This window comes from Calidris pugnax, unplaced genomic scaffold, assembly GCF_001431845.1.
Source record: "Calidris pugnax isolate Ruff unplaced genomic scaffold, ASM143184v1 scaffold273, whole genome shotgun sequence".
Taxonomy (NCBI): Eukaryota; Metazoa; Chordata; class Aves; order Charadriiformes; family Scolopacidae; genus Calidris; species Calidris pugnax.
Window position 1 is genome coordinate 6,606,956 of NW_015094508.1, and position 16,456 is coordinate 6,623,411.

Consider the following 16,456-nt stretch of genomic DNA (forward strand, 5'->3'; position numbering starts at 1 on the left):
AATCAGTGAACACGGGTTTTGCTTTTTTCCTCTTTTTTTTTTTCTTTTTTTTTTTTTTTTTTTTTTGGTGAAACTTGCTTGACAGCAAGTTATAAAAGAGCTGTATCCCTGCAGGCAGTTTCCAACAGACAGACATTCATGTTACACTTTGAGGTTTTGGCTATCACATGCTTTGCCCACTGTCTTATTACTGCACTCAGGCTACAAGCATACACTTCTCTCCACACCCTGCTTAATGAAATGTTAGTGACTCAAGGAGCAATGGGATAACAGAGGGCAGTTTTTCCACTTCTCTGTGGAATTGCAGGGCAGGGGAATAAAAGAATTTGAGGAGCTACTTCAGAATGTCATTACTTCAAAGACCCATAACAGCTAAGACAAAGTATATGAAAACAAGTATATTTGACTATCCTTTATCTATAGTACAAAGGGAGTTAAGCTAGCCATTGAGTGTATAATACAGGCTGCTTAGAGAGGGATTTTTAATCAGTACACATCTCCCCACCAGTCTCTGCTGTTAATATTCACAATGCATGGATAGTTAACTTATGTAAAAATTCTCCCTCCCCCAACATTAAATACTGAATAATTCCTTTCCGACAAAGGCACTTTGAAAGACAGAAAACACATGGCAAACTCCAGGCTATGCAGAACATACTGCTCTACAAAATTCATTTCTTCCAATCCATTTTTCCATACATTTAATAAAAAAATCTGCCAATTTATATTGTACATATAATGAATTTCTACAGAAGCACTGTAAAATTCAGGAGATAACAGCTTTCACAAAACCTTATTCCTTGTCCTCCCTCCCATAAACCTTACAAAAAAGGAACAGACAGTATCGTTAGAGGAGAGAGGCTTTAAAATTACATAGAACAGAATCATCAAAATACCCTTACCATAGACTTCTATACCTAGATTTAAAGATCCTACAGAAACATGGATGGAATTTGAGTGATAGTCTCCTCCAGTTATACAGGAATTTCCTCCAGGGAATCAGGACTGAATCAATTTGTCCTCAATTTTTTTTTTTTCCATATTTTGAAGCTATTCATTTTCTGTGTGAATAGAATCAGCTACATTCCTCTAAAGAAAATTATTCTCACAGTGTGCTAGCTATGGACTTTTAACAGGTCACCTACTCAGAAAGGATTACCTTTATTTTTTTAAAAACCTCAGTAGCATTAAATCCAGAAGTCTACCATTGTGTATTTATTCTACAGCTAGAATGAACTCTCTGCTTGATAATTACATCATCAAGTAGTCACATCAAGTACGTCAGCCCACATGTCTGTACAAAAATTAAGGACATGACAACTGGTTCAAAATAAGATCTAGCATCAGTGTTTAGAAGTACAATTTGATCCAAGTAGATAATGAGGTGTGAGGCAGCCAGAAAGAAAATAATGGATTTCAGGAGAGGTAATCCGGGGTACAAGAAGGTGAATGAAGCTAAGATAACGCAATCACACTGACAACACCAGGATAAGGAAAATAAGCTATTCTGAGCTGCTGAGATTTGTTGCAACATGGGGTGTTTTTTTCCAATAAAAATTAAATTGAAATGAGAACTGAGCTGATCTCATTAGCTCCAGCTTTTCTTGAAACACTGACTATGGTTTTATTGTCCCAAATGCTTCATGCCCAACCTCTCCTAATCACTCCATAGCAATATTCCTACTTCCCACAGAAACTGGGAAATACAGATTAAGTATTCAGTCTCAAAAATATAAACAAAGATATTCTATTAAGCATTTTAATTTCGTTCTCTTGAACGCCTGCACAACTCCACTCTATCTCAGGTCATGCTGTATATACACATTAAATCCTAAAGTTTCCATAAAAATGCTGTGCGCTGTCACCCATTTTAAGCCTCCCCCAGTCTGGCACCAATCCAAAAGAGATACATCACCTGAAAATTCTGACATATAGTGCACTGAAAGCAGAAAACAGCCAGCATACTTTTGCTGCTTAGTTTTTTTCATTATCAACCACAAGTCCCAAAATAAAATTCTACTAATATGTTGTCACCAAACATGCCAAATCTCATCATACCTATCCAGAGGTTTAAAGGAGGAATAGAAAGCATCATGCTCCAGGTCCCATGCAGACATAAGTATAGGAGCCTACCTGATGGTGAAAAGATACTCACTTGTTTAGTAAAAATTCTCATCTTTATAAAGCTAAAACTTAAGAGCAGCATGGCCTTCACAAACCTATCAAATCCGTCCTGCCTCTTGCATCTCCAGATGTAAGCCATGCCAGAAGTAAGTGTGCTTCTGAGGCCACTTAAGACCTACCATTAGTTCAACAGCGATTGACCCTTTGTAGCAAAGCAACCTGCCAGGAACATAAATCAATCTGTTTCTTCACATTATTTACACTGGGTTCCTCACAGCACACTGCCTCCCTGACTCCACTACGACTATTTAAGCAGATGCTGAACATAATAGCCCAGCAAAGCACTTATTTTAGGCAAACTACACAAACTTACTTCAGCTGGCTATGAGGGAGAATATGTTCTTATCACTTAAATATTCTTCCTAAGTCTAATTAAATTTGGCACAGATACATGAATTTTGATTAGCTGAATTGACACAGAGAGCAACACAGAATATGATCTTATTAATGGATAGGATTATATCTCCCAAAGGTCAAAGACATCTTAAAATTTGTTTAAAAAGACATTTTAGCCAATTAAGAGTATAGTGCACTTTAGTTCCTCCAGGTGCTTGACAAGAATTCAGTAAAACCAAATTTGACTTGAAGAGGAGATGGCTGCAATGGGGTAGTATAGACGACCAAGAGGTCTGTCTTATAGTACCATCACAAGCAGAACTACAGACAAATTTCCAACAGACATCCTGCAGTAACTCATGTCTGTGAGGAGCAGCTCCACTGCTTTTGGTCACAATAACATAAACTTTTGAAGGATCAATTTCTGAAGGTGCAATCTGAGCAACCTGGGGGGTACACAGGAGTCTCCACAAACCTGCATCAAACCCAACAGCTGAACAAGATTGTTAGCCGTTCCAATTAAATCAGCTGATATTCTACATTCCCTTTGCCCACAAGCAATGTTAATCCACCTCAGTTTTGAGTGGGGTTTAGAGAACTGTGCAATTATTCTGAATATTCACAGCTCTTAGAGCAGCCTCTGCTTTGCAGAACAGAGAATCACATATAACCTAATTCCGCACAGAGATAAAAGGAAACACTCATCCAATAACTAGCACCACTTCCAAGTAGCCAAGGATAATGAAGGCAAAGAATGGTTACAGAGGAAATCTCACCAGGCCACACACGGATTTCACTAGATAAGGAAAAATTCCATTTTATTGACCCCTTTCCTATCACACTTCCTCGAAACAAGCACTTTTTTCCCCACGATCACATGCCATAGGTCAAGTAGGAAGACTATTCAGCCTGTATTTTTTACATTTGGCATTGCCTTTCCCCTCACCCCTCCATGGGAAGGATCTCCCTCAGCTTGGGCCGAAAGACCTTGCTACTTCTCCAGCCAAATGGCATCTGTCATTCCTGTTTTAGATTTCAAGAATTGGACTGTCTCTTTTCCCTCCATGACCTCCTTAGGACAGTGACACCAGCCTGTCAGCTACTGCACAGACAGAAAGTAAGTCAGGTCCTAGCCTCCCTATCGAAAGAAAAGGGTAAGAGGCAAAAAAGGTCTTACTTATAGATAGATTATTATTTGCTAATAATTCATAGACCAACTCTCAATTTACATACAAAAACAACCTGCAGCTGACACTGCAAACATGTCCTTACTAAGGTAAAGAGGAGAAACTCATTGTAAAGCTCTGCTGTTCACAAAGCATCACTTCTAACCATTCATTTATTGATTTTATATCCTACATATGCACACAAACACAATGCTTAAAACTCAAGTCACTGTTCAAAAATGTCTGTCATGCTGAATATATGATGTTGTATAAATAAACAGAATCAGTGAAAAAAGTCCACTATGCTTTCCTACAGCATGTTCTTACTTCTCATATCTTAGGTAGTACAAAAACATTTTAATAATTCTGCTAAGGATCAACAGAGATCTTGCTTTGCTACCCACTTCACACCCATTCTAGAAATACAAATTTGCCTTTAAAACAGTTGCATTTTTCTGGAAAAAAATATGACATCTGGTCAATTAAAAATAAATAAATAAATACAACTCAGAGGAACATGAAGAATCAGCTACAGCTATGTTTAAAAAAAAAACAGCTTGCATCCAACGCCCTTTCACAAATATATTTACACACGACTGTGCAGAAAATGAAGCACAGCCTTCACAGTAATTTACAAGGCCAAGAAGCGGCCTATAAATATGCATGCACACTCCTGTCTGAGCCAATTATTACTTTACCTTGGTTAAGATGGAACAGTTTTATTACAGTATGATCGAGTCCTTCAGTTCTTGAAAGCCTCCTATGTGGTGGCTTCAGTACACACAGATGGACGGGCAGACTGCTCCTTTCCCAGGGAACAAAGGAAGCAACAGTATCTGCACTGAAACACTGCTTCCAACAACTCAGCCCACCCTGAATCTCCTTGGATTTACCCAATTTTAATGATCATTAAGAAAAAGATTAACAAATAGCAGGTTTTGCAGATCTCTTGTAAGGCCCTACAACAAGAGTCAGAAAATAGAACATAGTTCTAAATACATATATGTAATTACAGCTCAACTCATGGTTAAAGGGGATCATATAGGGCACTTTACTTGCATCGACTTTCTTTTTAATCTGACAGTCATACATGTATCTTCAAAAACACACATGATGTTCAAAGGCCTTTGCTTTTTACCAAAAAAAAAAATAAAAATCCTTCATTCAGTGATTCAACTCTCTCCAAAAGCAAAACAAGTCAAAGCATTGCACGCAGGCTGCTAGCCAGGGTGAAGCTGCTGCAGCCCAACAGGTCAGCCCTACCAGGAAGGATGCAGAGGGATCAGGCTCAACATAGCAGATTCTGTAAGGAAGTTAGTTTGATAATTTAATCCAAAAAAAGCATGAAAACACAGACTAGGGTTTGAGGGGTCTGTCCAACCCACTCACCTCTGCTCCAAGTGTACTGTCTAGAAAAAAATTGCCCTTTCTGTAGGGAGACAGCTCCTCTGAGCGCTGCCTGAGCACCAGGAAGCGCACTCACATTTCACCTTCGCTTCTGGAGTTTTAAAAGGGATCTGACAAAAGATTAAAAAAAAAAGAAAACCCACCCTTTGCTGCCCAGATGTGCAGCGGTGCGTGCCACCACTATGCAGCAGGAAGGAGACTCCCTTCCTGTCCCCATCCTGCTGACCATCTTGGCAGGAAAAAGTGTTTTGTAGTGTTGAAATTTGCTGTCAATGACTACTGCCACGTCTGCTGCAGAACTCGGTGAGTAGCCAGGAGGCAGCAAGAGAAAGCCAGCAGAAAGCCACTTTTCAAACACCCCTGCTTGAGCTAGGAAACCATGGGACAAAACCCAACTCCCAACCCTGGTGGGCAGCTCCCAGGGTCTGGGAAACACCTTTGCTGGGGTAAACAACTGGAAACCCGCATGCTTCTGGTGTTAAAGAAGAAAAAGCACCCATACACGCAACAACATTTCAGGAATGACAAGATGCTGTATGGTCAAGGCTTGGGCATCGGCACCAGTGCTTCAGCAGTCCTGCCCCTTCCAGCAGGCCCATGGATGCTGAGGAGAGCGGTGGCCTACCCCTCTGTGTCCCCAGGCAGACACGACTTCACCAGGCATGGCAGAATGCACTGCAAAAATCACATCTTCCTAACACAAAGTACACACTTCAGGAGGGCTGTTTTGTTTTCACTGATTTATCTGTGCCTAAGTAGAAGAGAACAAAGACAACCAAGATTTCAGCTAAAACACTAGGAACCAAATGTCACGCAAGTTTAAATGAAAAGTTATCAATATTGTGCATCACTAAAAAAATGTTACATGGCCCAAAGTAGTATTTTCTTACTTTACCTTGCATAAAGCCTCTTTTTTGGCAGATTTTTCTTCTTTAATATTCTATGGCTGTATTCATTTTCTTGCTATCATATGCAGAGGTATTAGCAGCATTAGCAATGCTATGCGCTATGCTCTGCTGTAGAGAAAAATATCAAACTAGATACACTGAATATTTCTTTAATTTCTCAATGAAAGGATAAATTAGCTACACAACAAACAGAAAAGAACTTTGATATTTCTAGACACCACAGGCAGAATTTTCACCCTTAATTATTTTAATGATCCTTTTTACAGCAGAGGAAAGCCATGACAAAATGCATGGAAATACGTATTTATACTCCGTCTATGTGCAGGCACTCACATGCACAGCCTACTTCAAACATTTCCAATGCTGCTGCTTATACACATGTTTTTAAGAAAGATTTTTCCTGGCTCTTCAACTAGAGGATGAAAATTTAGTAAAACTATAACCTTCAAAGTCACTTCCAATTGAAAAAAAAAAAATTGAAATACATAAGAAAGAGACCTATTCATCTTCATCAGCTGTTGACACCATCATCATTCGTCTCATGAAAAAAAAAAAAAATTCAGAGGAGAATATATATCTCTGGAAAGATGGGGGGGGAGGGTTGTTATACCATGAATACTAATGAAGTCAAAGCAGTTTAGTTCTTTATAAAATCTATTTCCATTCACATTCACCAATGAGCTCCTAGACTACCTATAAAGGTTTCATTTATTCTATCACATTGGAGGCCCGAGAAAACTAATTGTTTATTCAAGTCTATCTGCTCCATCCATGCTCAATTAGGTCTCACTTTTCCCTCAGTTACAGCGAAATTAAAAATAAAAATGCAAGGTGAAACATTCCTCGTTCCACTGACCAGCTCCCCGTAACAAGCCACTCTGAACAATTGCCGCTCAAGTGCAGCGAGAGCTCCTCAACCGTAATGCAGCATTTGAAGGACCTACCCAGTGACTTACAGAATTCCTACTCATTAACTTATTCCTCTGAATAACGGAAAACACATTCACAATGCAGCTTTCTAATAAGCACTACCAAGCACTGTTAAGTGTAGCCAGACATTGCAGCTACAGCAATTCACAAGTACCTCAATTTTAAGAACAGAAGACATAATCTTTACACACTTTAAGAAAAAAATTATTCTCAATTTATTTTTCCTTGTTTAGCCCATTAAAACATTAAATAATCCATTTTGCCATATAAGGCTTCAAATCCAGCATCACTTTCCTCGGGAATAATGTATCAAAGGGAATCACAACACATTTATAAAAGGCAGGAACAAAACAAAAGAGAGAAACCCATGATGAAATGAGCTTGGAGTAAAAGGTTCACAGCATGTAATGGAGCTGAAGTTGATCCATAAATCAATGCAAGATGAAAGCAAGATTATTTATGTGAAGGGGTTGCATTGTTAATTTACAGTCTGATTTAGAAAAGAAACGCTTTACTTGATCAATATACCAGTGATACGCATGTCTGTACTTGAGCACAAATTAGTAATAATTACCAGTAGGTGTATCTCCTCGTATTTTTTAATTAACCTTAACAAGCAGCATATACAGTCCAGAAAATGCAGGTTTTCCCTGAGTTTGCCTTTAACATGCTCCTAAGTTTTTAAATAATGCAGCCTCGCCACAAGAGACCTTGCAGACAAGGGCTTTTTGATCTCTTTCTTCCCATTCAGTGCTCAGAAAGATACCATGCACAGTTATCGAACAATAGCTGCCATGAAAAACTCTTTTCCTGAACTGTTTTGAAAGTGAACTAGAATAAGGCATTTGATACCTTTGTAGTTTTACACTAGACGTCTAGCACAGAATTCAGAGACTGGGATGCTTCTCCTTTAGTCTCAACAACACAATTAGCAAAAAAATATCAGAAGGGCAAGCAGATCTGGATAAGGGGGGTGTACAACCCTATTTGCATTTGGCAGAGATTTGTAGTTAAGGACAATAATCAAGAACCATGTTCATAATTTTAAGTGCCTCCACTGCATTTCACATCTATTGTCAGCTGCCATTTGTCAGTCTCAGACAATTTACCCAGCTCTCTCATTACCAGAAGTGTTTATTAACGCTATCTGCTCAAGGAAGATTTTTTTTTTTTTTCTTCTTAGCTTAAAGACTTCAAGGATTACAACTAGGAAAAAACATGAAGACCATGTGAGAATGTAACCAGAAAGGTGATAAGGGATGATTTTCAATACTCCACCCCTCTATTTAATTCTTTGTGTAATCTAAGCAAGTAACTGCCCGTACCTTCTAAATATCCTCGTTGTAAAACCTACACTTAAGTAGACTTATCCTTACTCATCCTGGTCTTTTATCCAGGCTTTTCCAATTAAACAAGCAGTTATTTAATCCAATGACACTGATGGGTGGTAGAAGGAACGCTACCTACTCAAATCCTACACTAATTCCTATTAGCAGGGAAATGACAGCAGAATGTATCACACGTTGTACCTGAAAGGACAGACATCATTATGTTCGTGTAGAAGAGCACAAAACAGACAGGCAAGCAAAAACTGTCCAAATCAGAAACAACTGCATTTATCTTTAGACAGAGTTTAGCTCTGGTATGGTTTCTTCACCCTCACATAGAAAACTTAACAGTTAACAGCAAAAGAAGATTTACTTGTATGGCTTATAGAGTTTTATTTATAGATCATATCACCTCAGAGATTTATACACACTTTCTTAGAAGTTCAGTATGACTTAGAACTCTCTAAATTACAAGGATTAGTCGCATACTAGGTTGTAGTAGTTGATTACTTTGATACCACATTAATTTCATCACTGTAAGTAATTGAATGCAAGTTTCATTAAAACGTCTACAGTGTAGAACTTCGCACAGAAGCACTACAGTGTCGGCAACATGGCAGTAACCTCTGAATTAGACAGGTTTTCTAACAAGAGCTTGTGAAAGTAACCTGATTGTATAAAAAATAAAGTACAATTCTACCCATGATGTTTCACACTTATGTCTTATTTCAACTTTTTTGCACTTTCCACTAGTGAAGGAGGAGTGCCGGACAACCAGCACACGCATGCACCCCAGTGTTATCAGGGTCTATTGGGAGTCTACTAGGAACCTCAAGTCTGTAAGGCAGTATGGATTGTATAACTTTCAATCTACTTGTAATCAGCTTTGTACGCTCACTTCAAGTGAGCAACATCCCACATCCTGTACTCTCAGGGTTATGTTTTCTTACTCAAAATAATGGCACCCTGCATCTTTTGTAAAACAAAAGAAGTTGTCTAAGTCAATGTTGGAAAACTCTAAAATGCAAGTAGTCCTCTTATCTGCTACCAGTTACAGGCAGAGACCATTGCCTAGATCAATTCTACATTGACAGCTTCAAAATACAGAAGTATTTTTACCACTTCAAAAATGGAAAGCAAACTATAGCTATTATTAGGCAAAAATACTGCCGTTTCTATGGTTTAAAAATTTATCAGTTTATAGAAATTTAAAGTCTCTAAAAGACATAACACAGATTTGAAAATGGATGTGTTATTCAGAAATACTCAAAACCAGTGTCAGGAATGAGAAGTCTAATAAAATAATGAGATTCAGAGTCAAAATTGTTTGGAAACCAACCATTTTCCAGGGAAAAACCCGGGATACTTCATTACTTTCATCCATATATACAAATAGCATCTTGTTTGGATATATCTGTATCGTCTTCAGTACAATTTCACTTCATTTTAGTTGATTTCTTTTATTCTGATAGATAGTAGACTGTAATCCAGGGTAACATAGCCTAAATTGCAAATAAAACAACCTTGCTAAGCCACACTAACGAGAGCCCACAAGGAAAAACATGCAGTGATAAAAGCTTTGAAATTTATGACTTGTGTGACTATGTACCACTGTGGGAGTTAACCTAGTTTTTTAGTAATGTTCAACTGCTGTATTAACTGGACATTTTTAATACTGAATGTAAAAGTTATTTAATAAAACTATTTCACAAAAACATTGAATCATCCTAAGCAAAAGCCCAGGTTTAACCCAAAAAAAACCTCTGCAGCATTGAAATCAGTATATCCCTCCAGAAACCTGCCCTTCACTTGGATCAAGAGAGTATTTAAACTCTTCATCTTAGAAGAAACTAAAAGAGGCAAGACAAGTAACAAGGAAATTCAAGTTCTATTTTTACCATTTGGCTACTGGAACAATATTTAAAAAAAAAAACAAAACATACAAAAAAGCTCCCTCATACATAAAAATACCCAATACAATCCACGAAGAGGGGTTTTCCATCATTTTTTCCAGACCTTAATCTGCTGACTTTCTCTAGAAATCACTCAGGTTTTCAGAAACCCCATTTCTGAAACAGAAGAACGCACTTTTTCAATTTTTTTCTTTTAGCACTCAATGCTCAAGAACATACTTTCCCAGAAGGACCCAGCAGTAGTGTATATTTTACCAGTAAACTTCCAAAAGAGTAAAAATGGCCAACAGGGTTCTCTCCTCCAACACACTGAGAGAATCGGTAGCTGTAATGATTCTTCAGAACTGCATGTTCACTAAGGGAGATGCACTCCCCTCTTGGAGTTTAGAATAAAGATACAGCAAAGGTTGTTAAGGAAAAGCAGAGCAATTGGGATACACAAATTGGTTTTTTAATGACCCCGTCTTTATTTGCATAGCAGCTTTAGGAAATGGTAATGGTCACTCTCAGTAAGTAGCATATAAACAGGACAGCAAACAACTTTGAATCTCAAGGTTACCCCACAATTATTTGTACTTCAGTAATTCACTAAGCTTCCTTTGGACAAGACTTAAATGTTTCCCTACTTATACACACTGGTTAGTGGTTTCCAATATAAGGCCTATTTAAGAAAGACAGACCGTATTTTGCATGTTAAAAAAATAATAGTAACACTTGAGTATGTAATTTCAATAGAATAAAGATGTGGCTGAGTTTAGCTTTAATATTTGTTTTCCCTGAAGACTACCAGCATCTAAATGAGCAGCATCATACCATGCCAAGGTTACTCAGCAGGGAGTAAGTCCACACAACACCTCTGCAGCACATTTCTCCTCAGGAAGGAAGCAATCCCAAACACTTCAACACCCTTTTTATAAAGCCCAACTGTCCCATAAACCAAGGAATCCACCTGCACAGCGTTTAAAGCTCCGGCCCATCCAGGGAATATAGGATCCAGAATTCTTTCATATAATAAGTACACGCTAAGGTGTCCAAAGAGAATAAAATGAGCAACCTTGGCAAGGTCTTCCAACAAAGGGAATGCAGCTTGCATGCATGCTCTCATTTTACAAAATCATATAAGAACTAGCACAATTAACATATCTATTTAATAAGAAATGTAACCACATTAAATTGCCCTTTATATTTAGGCAGGCAGCCTAGATTCCCAAAGCCATCCTCTTCCCAATACTACTACTACTGCATCTATTTTTGCAGATGCAAAGGTGTAGAACGGTACGTGTGCGGGAAGACCCAGAGTTCCACACATTTGTTCATGCCCCATACAAAGGCTGTCAATTAAACTGCCTTTCCTGCAGCTTCACGTCTCACATTGCCAGCGTACCAGGAGGTCACGCAAGAATAACATGAAACAATGGGCTCTCCAGGAGTGACTGCTGAAGAACGTGAAAGAACATAAATCTCTTCCAGGCTGCTACTGTGCTGTAGTTGCAAACACACATTACAGCCTCATTAAGAAATACAGCACTGTCAGAAACCCTGACTCAACAGCAAGCCAAAACTAACGCAAGTGTTTTCTCTGTAACAGCATTTCATAAAAATAGTAACCTTTAGAAGTCCCTAGCACCTTAGCTCAGGGTCCTGGTTCAGAGTTCCCATACTCATACCTTGCCCAAAATGGCAGGGAGGGGAGAAACTGGAGAAAGCAGGGAGTAAGTAACGAGGGGAGGGAATAGGCAATGCCGTCCCTACCAGCCTGCTGCTTGACTCAAGCCCATTTATCTTCCTTTTCAGGCAGCCCAGCTTCTGTCAGGATTCTCTATCGCATCCAAGCTCTTTGGCACACATCTTCACAAGTACCTGCTGTGCTTCCATGGAAGATGCTATTTTCTGCGACTATAGAAATTAAATTAATTTACTGGAAGTGGTCTAAGTGTAAGAAAGGAAGCCGCTTGAGGCCAGTGTTAGGCAAGGAAGAACCAGGAATGAAGCAATGCAAATCTCATAATGTTTAATACATTTTTTTCCACTTTCACCTTACCATTTGAGTCTTCACTGTTCTCTAGTTTGTATTGCAGGTGTGCCTCTCTCTGTTGCTCTCATAAGATGACTGGCACTGTTGTGTGTTTTATCTCCAGAACAATGACCTCAGAGCATGCAGCTCCTGGTGCACAGCCTGTAAACCACTTAATTTTATAATGAAGCACAAACCAGAAATCTGATTTCAGATTTATTTTCCATTCTGCTCACAGTTGAAGTTCAGGAACTTCAAATATCCAGGAACAGACTGCTGAAAGATATCCTGAGATGTTCGACATGAACCACAGTCCCTGCAAGCCAGCAGATGGACAACGTGTGTCTTCACAATAGCAGTAAGTGGAGTTAACATCACTACTAAGAACAATCCTCTTAAGTCAGCAGACGGTCCAGTCACAAAAATAATCATCTGTTGAGATTAAATGTTGACAGAAAAATCTCAAAGCACTTGATTATCAGAGTGTCTGCATTAAACACAGTACCATAACCTTTGCTGAGTCACCAGCCTGAGGGTCCTGAAGCTGTCATTCAACAGAGTTACCCTCTGGCTGATTAACCTAAAAGACAACTGCTCAAACAGCAGAATGCTCTTCCAGTTGCATCTGTCTTGCAAAGCCATCTGACTCTCGAGAAGGAAAGCATTCTGGCTTCTTCAGACAAAAAGAGAGAGTCATGAAAAATGGCAGCTTTGACACCAGTGACATCTTACTAGTTGCTTAGCCTCTGTGCGTTCACCAAGTCACTTAACAGCCTACCATGACTGAGGGTATTGGAGAAAGGCAGGCCCCTACCTCCCTTCTAATTCTCTGAGAGCAGAACAGGAAAATTAAGTGCAGACAGTACACTGCCTGGGAAGCTACATCCCCCAAGATGTAAAAACATATCCAAAAATCAGAAATAAAGGTTAGTTAGCATATGAGCATAGAACAAGTTACAGTTCTTAAGCCATGGCACAAACATGGAAAACCAAAGACCAGAATGCTGGTGTGTATGTATTTCCATTTGTAAAGTGCAAACGTAAAAATTTTACAGATCAACTGTAAATACCAAGACCCAGCTTTTCCTTGAAATTATTTGATCATATGTTTACAGCCTTGAAGCACTAGATTTATGCATCAGAATCAAACCTTTCTGGGGAAGGTTTCCATGGCTCCCTCTTCTGCGTTATCAAAAATGAATTCCCTAATAGTTCCCATCCTACCTTTAATAGCAGCTTGTTTAAAAAGCTAAAAAATGTTAGAGAGGAAAACCCACATTGTGCAGATGACACAGAGCTCCCAAAATTTGTATTTAAAAGTCCATACTGCAGATGATTTAACACTGTGCCCAGAAACTGCTCTCAGAATAGGCCATTAAAGCATCAGATAAGCATCCCAAAAAAGCATTAAAGCATCTCAAAACACCACTACCCATTTATTATTAGGACCTTCACTGGCAGAACAGGGAAAGTTCTTCCCACGCTTTCCCAATTTGCTTCAGTCTGATTTGGTCAAAAAATAGACAAGCAAATACCTAGGAATTGTATGTCAAGACCTTATGCCAATATTTTTGGACAACAGGTCCATTAAAGTCCCTAAACTTAGGGAAATTACTGGATTAGACAACATTGCTGAGGTTACAAAGGGTGTTTATGATTTACAATGGTGACTTCTACTTCTGTAGGCTTCTGTATTAAGAGCTGACACACTGAAACATGTAGCCATACTGGGCATGGCAGCTGCACAGGTACAGAGCATCAAAGAGGAAAAAAGAGGCTGGAATACTTCAGACAAAAAAAAAAAACAACACAGAAAGTGAAAAAAGATCAGACTGTAACTTGCTCACAGAGAATTTTCTTCCATCCTTCAAAGCCCCTATCCTTTCACGCTGCAAAGAGCTGGCATTCTTTGACCATCATGCAAAATTTGAGTTTAGTCCTTTCAAAGCTTTAAGAGCTAATGCACAAAACCTGAAATGCACAAGGTGAAAGGATTCTGGTATGGATCTAAACATCTGCAAACATACGGTCTTCAACTCAAAAAAATGACATTGAAGCCTTAAGCAAATAAAAAACCCCACATCACTACCAGAATTATGAAGACAAACTTTTTCTCCAGAAATTACACTCTGAATCACACACCGCAAGATGGAAGTGAGATTAGCATGGAAATTGTTATTTTTAAAAGTCTTCAAAAAGAATCCATACTACATCTTGTTGTGTACAGCATAAAGCAGAATTATACTAAGCACAGAAGTTTCCTAAACATTTTTCTTCTACTTTAATCAATATCTACTTGTTTCAGATTTAAATCAAAGAAGCAACACAGCCCCTGGAAGCAGCTAATTTGCATACACACTGAAGAGATAATAATAATTTACATCTTAAGCCCCGCAAAAAACAGCCCAGATTTGTGTGTGAGGCTCAAGCACCTTTAGCGCCCCTTTACTATTACTGATCTGTTCTGAGTTTTAATCATGGAAATGGTGAAGTTATTCATTATTAGAAAACATGGCCACACTTGTAGATTAATCCAGTTATGGTTAATCACCCATTACCTACTCCTTCATACATGTATCATAGGTAAAAACGGACATTCATCAAGCGTACCAAAAACTTGAAGATTCAGACTTCTCTGCTGTTTTCCCTTTAGTTGTTTCGTTTTTTTTAAATTCTTCTGTTAGCAAGGGGGGATAGGGAAGCTTTCAATTATACATGTATATACCTCAAATACATACCCACACATATTGACAAGCATGGGTTAAAAGAAAGGTGAAATAACTATTAAAAAAAAAATAAAATCACACCTTTGCAGATCACATAAGAAATGAATCACAGAGACAGAGCAGGTTTCGAAGCGCTGTTACTAGCACAATTGAAGCTAATGTGCATCTAGGGGATACATTTTGCTTTGCATTTGCCATTCCATAACATTATGGATTTATAAAAGCAGAGCCTCAGAAAGAAAGATCAATGTACGACAGTTCTCTTTGATCTCCTGGTTTACTTACTTCTGCAAGTGAGATCAGATTTAAAAAGCCACAGGAATTTACCACTTTGAAGTATTTTAACTTTTCATTAACTGGAACAGTGGTACCCGATTACAAGACAAATTCAGAAGGCAGAGCTTATTTTATTTTTGCAGACTTAAGCTTGTTGCACAACTAATAGGAAATCCAGTGCTTAATTCAATTTTCAGGTATGTGATTTGTTAGTAATGTGGGAGTTGTGCAAAAGAAAAGGATACTTCAAGAGACATGACCTAGTTTGCTCTGGAATGAGTAATGCAGCATCCCCTCTCAAATTCCAAGAAAAGCCACTAAGAGATAAAATACATTTTCCTTTTCATGTTTATTCAGCTGACAAGCATGAATAAACCTGACCACTGACCAAATTAATAAGGACCATTTTGCCCCTTCTCAAACAAATTAAGACTAGGTAATGATGACAGGAAAGTAAGACCAAACAGTTTGCTCTGAATAAAATTGGTGGCTCTTGATATTGGCATTCTTTAATGTCCTTAAAATGACAACTAAGCATAAATACAGTGGAAGTGCCTAAAGCTAATAAATGTGTGTCTTTTTTTAACCAGTTACCTTGGAAGTAGATCTACTACTTTGCAGATATTATGCTATTAACTTGGTATCCTGAATGGGAAATATAAATACATATCAAGTCTTTTAACATTTCTTTTTAAAGATTTAAACTGTGACTCTCAGCCAAAATATGGAGGGGGATCTTATAAAGCTGCCCTTTTTTTTTTGTTTGTTTGTTTACTGCTTTTGGGGTAATCTATGTATGATTTATTACTTCTACTTAAGATTTGATCATAGTATCCAGAAGGCAAGACAGCAGAGAAAGCTAGAGTCTGAAAATTAACAAATACACTCTGGCTAAAATTATTTTTCTAAGAAGAGAAATACAAAAACTTCAGTGATGTCCAGAAGTCCGACAGGAAGTTATTCTTTATTTTTTTTCTATCTGGGGGGCAAATCTTGGAAATCAGAAGAATAAGAGAACAACAAGAAATGACTTGTCATTTTGTGGGTTTTTTTTTAAAAAGTAAGTAGTCTTGTAGTTCTGGTGTCAAATGTTTCATCTTGTTGCTTAAACTGAGGGAGAGAAAAAAAATCACCAATGGAACAGATGTGATTGGTAACCATGGAAAGGAAAAAACCAGAAATACCATGGTAATGTTCTTTTCAGATTTGCTTACAAAAACAATCCATAGACTGAAAGATAAAACTGCAATAACAACACTGTCAGGACT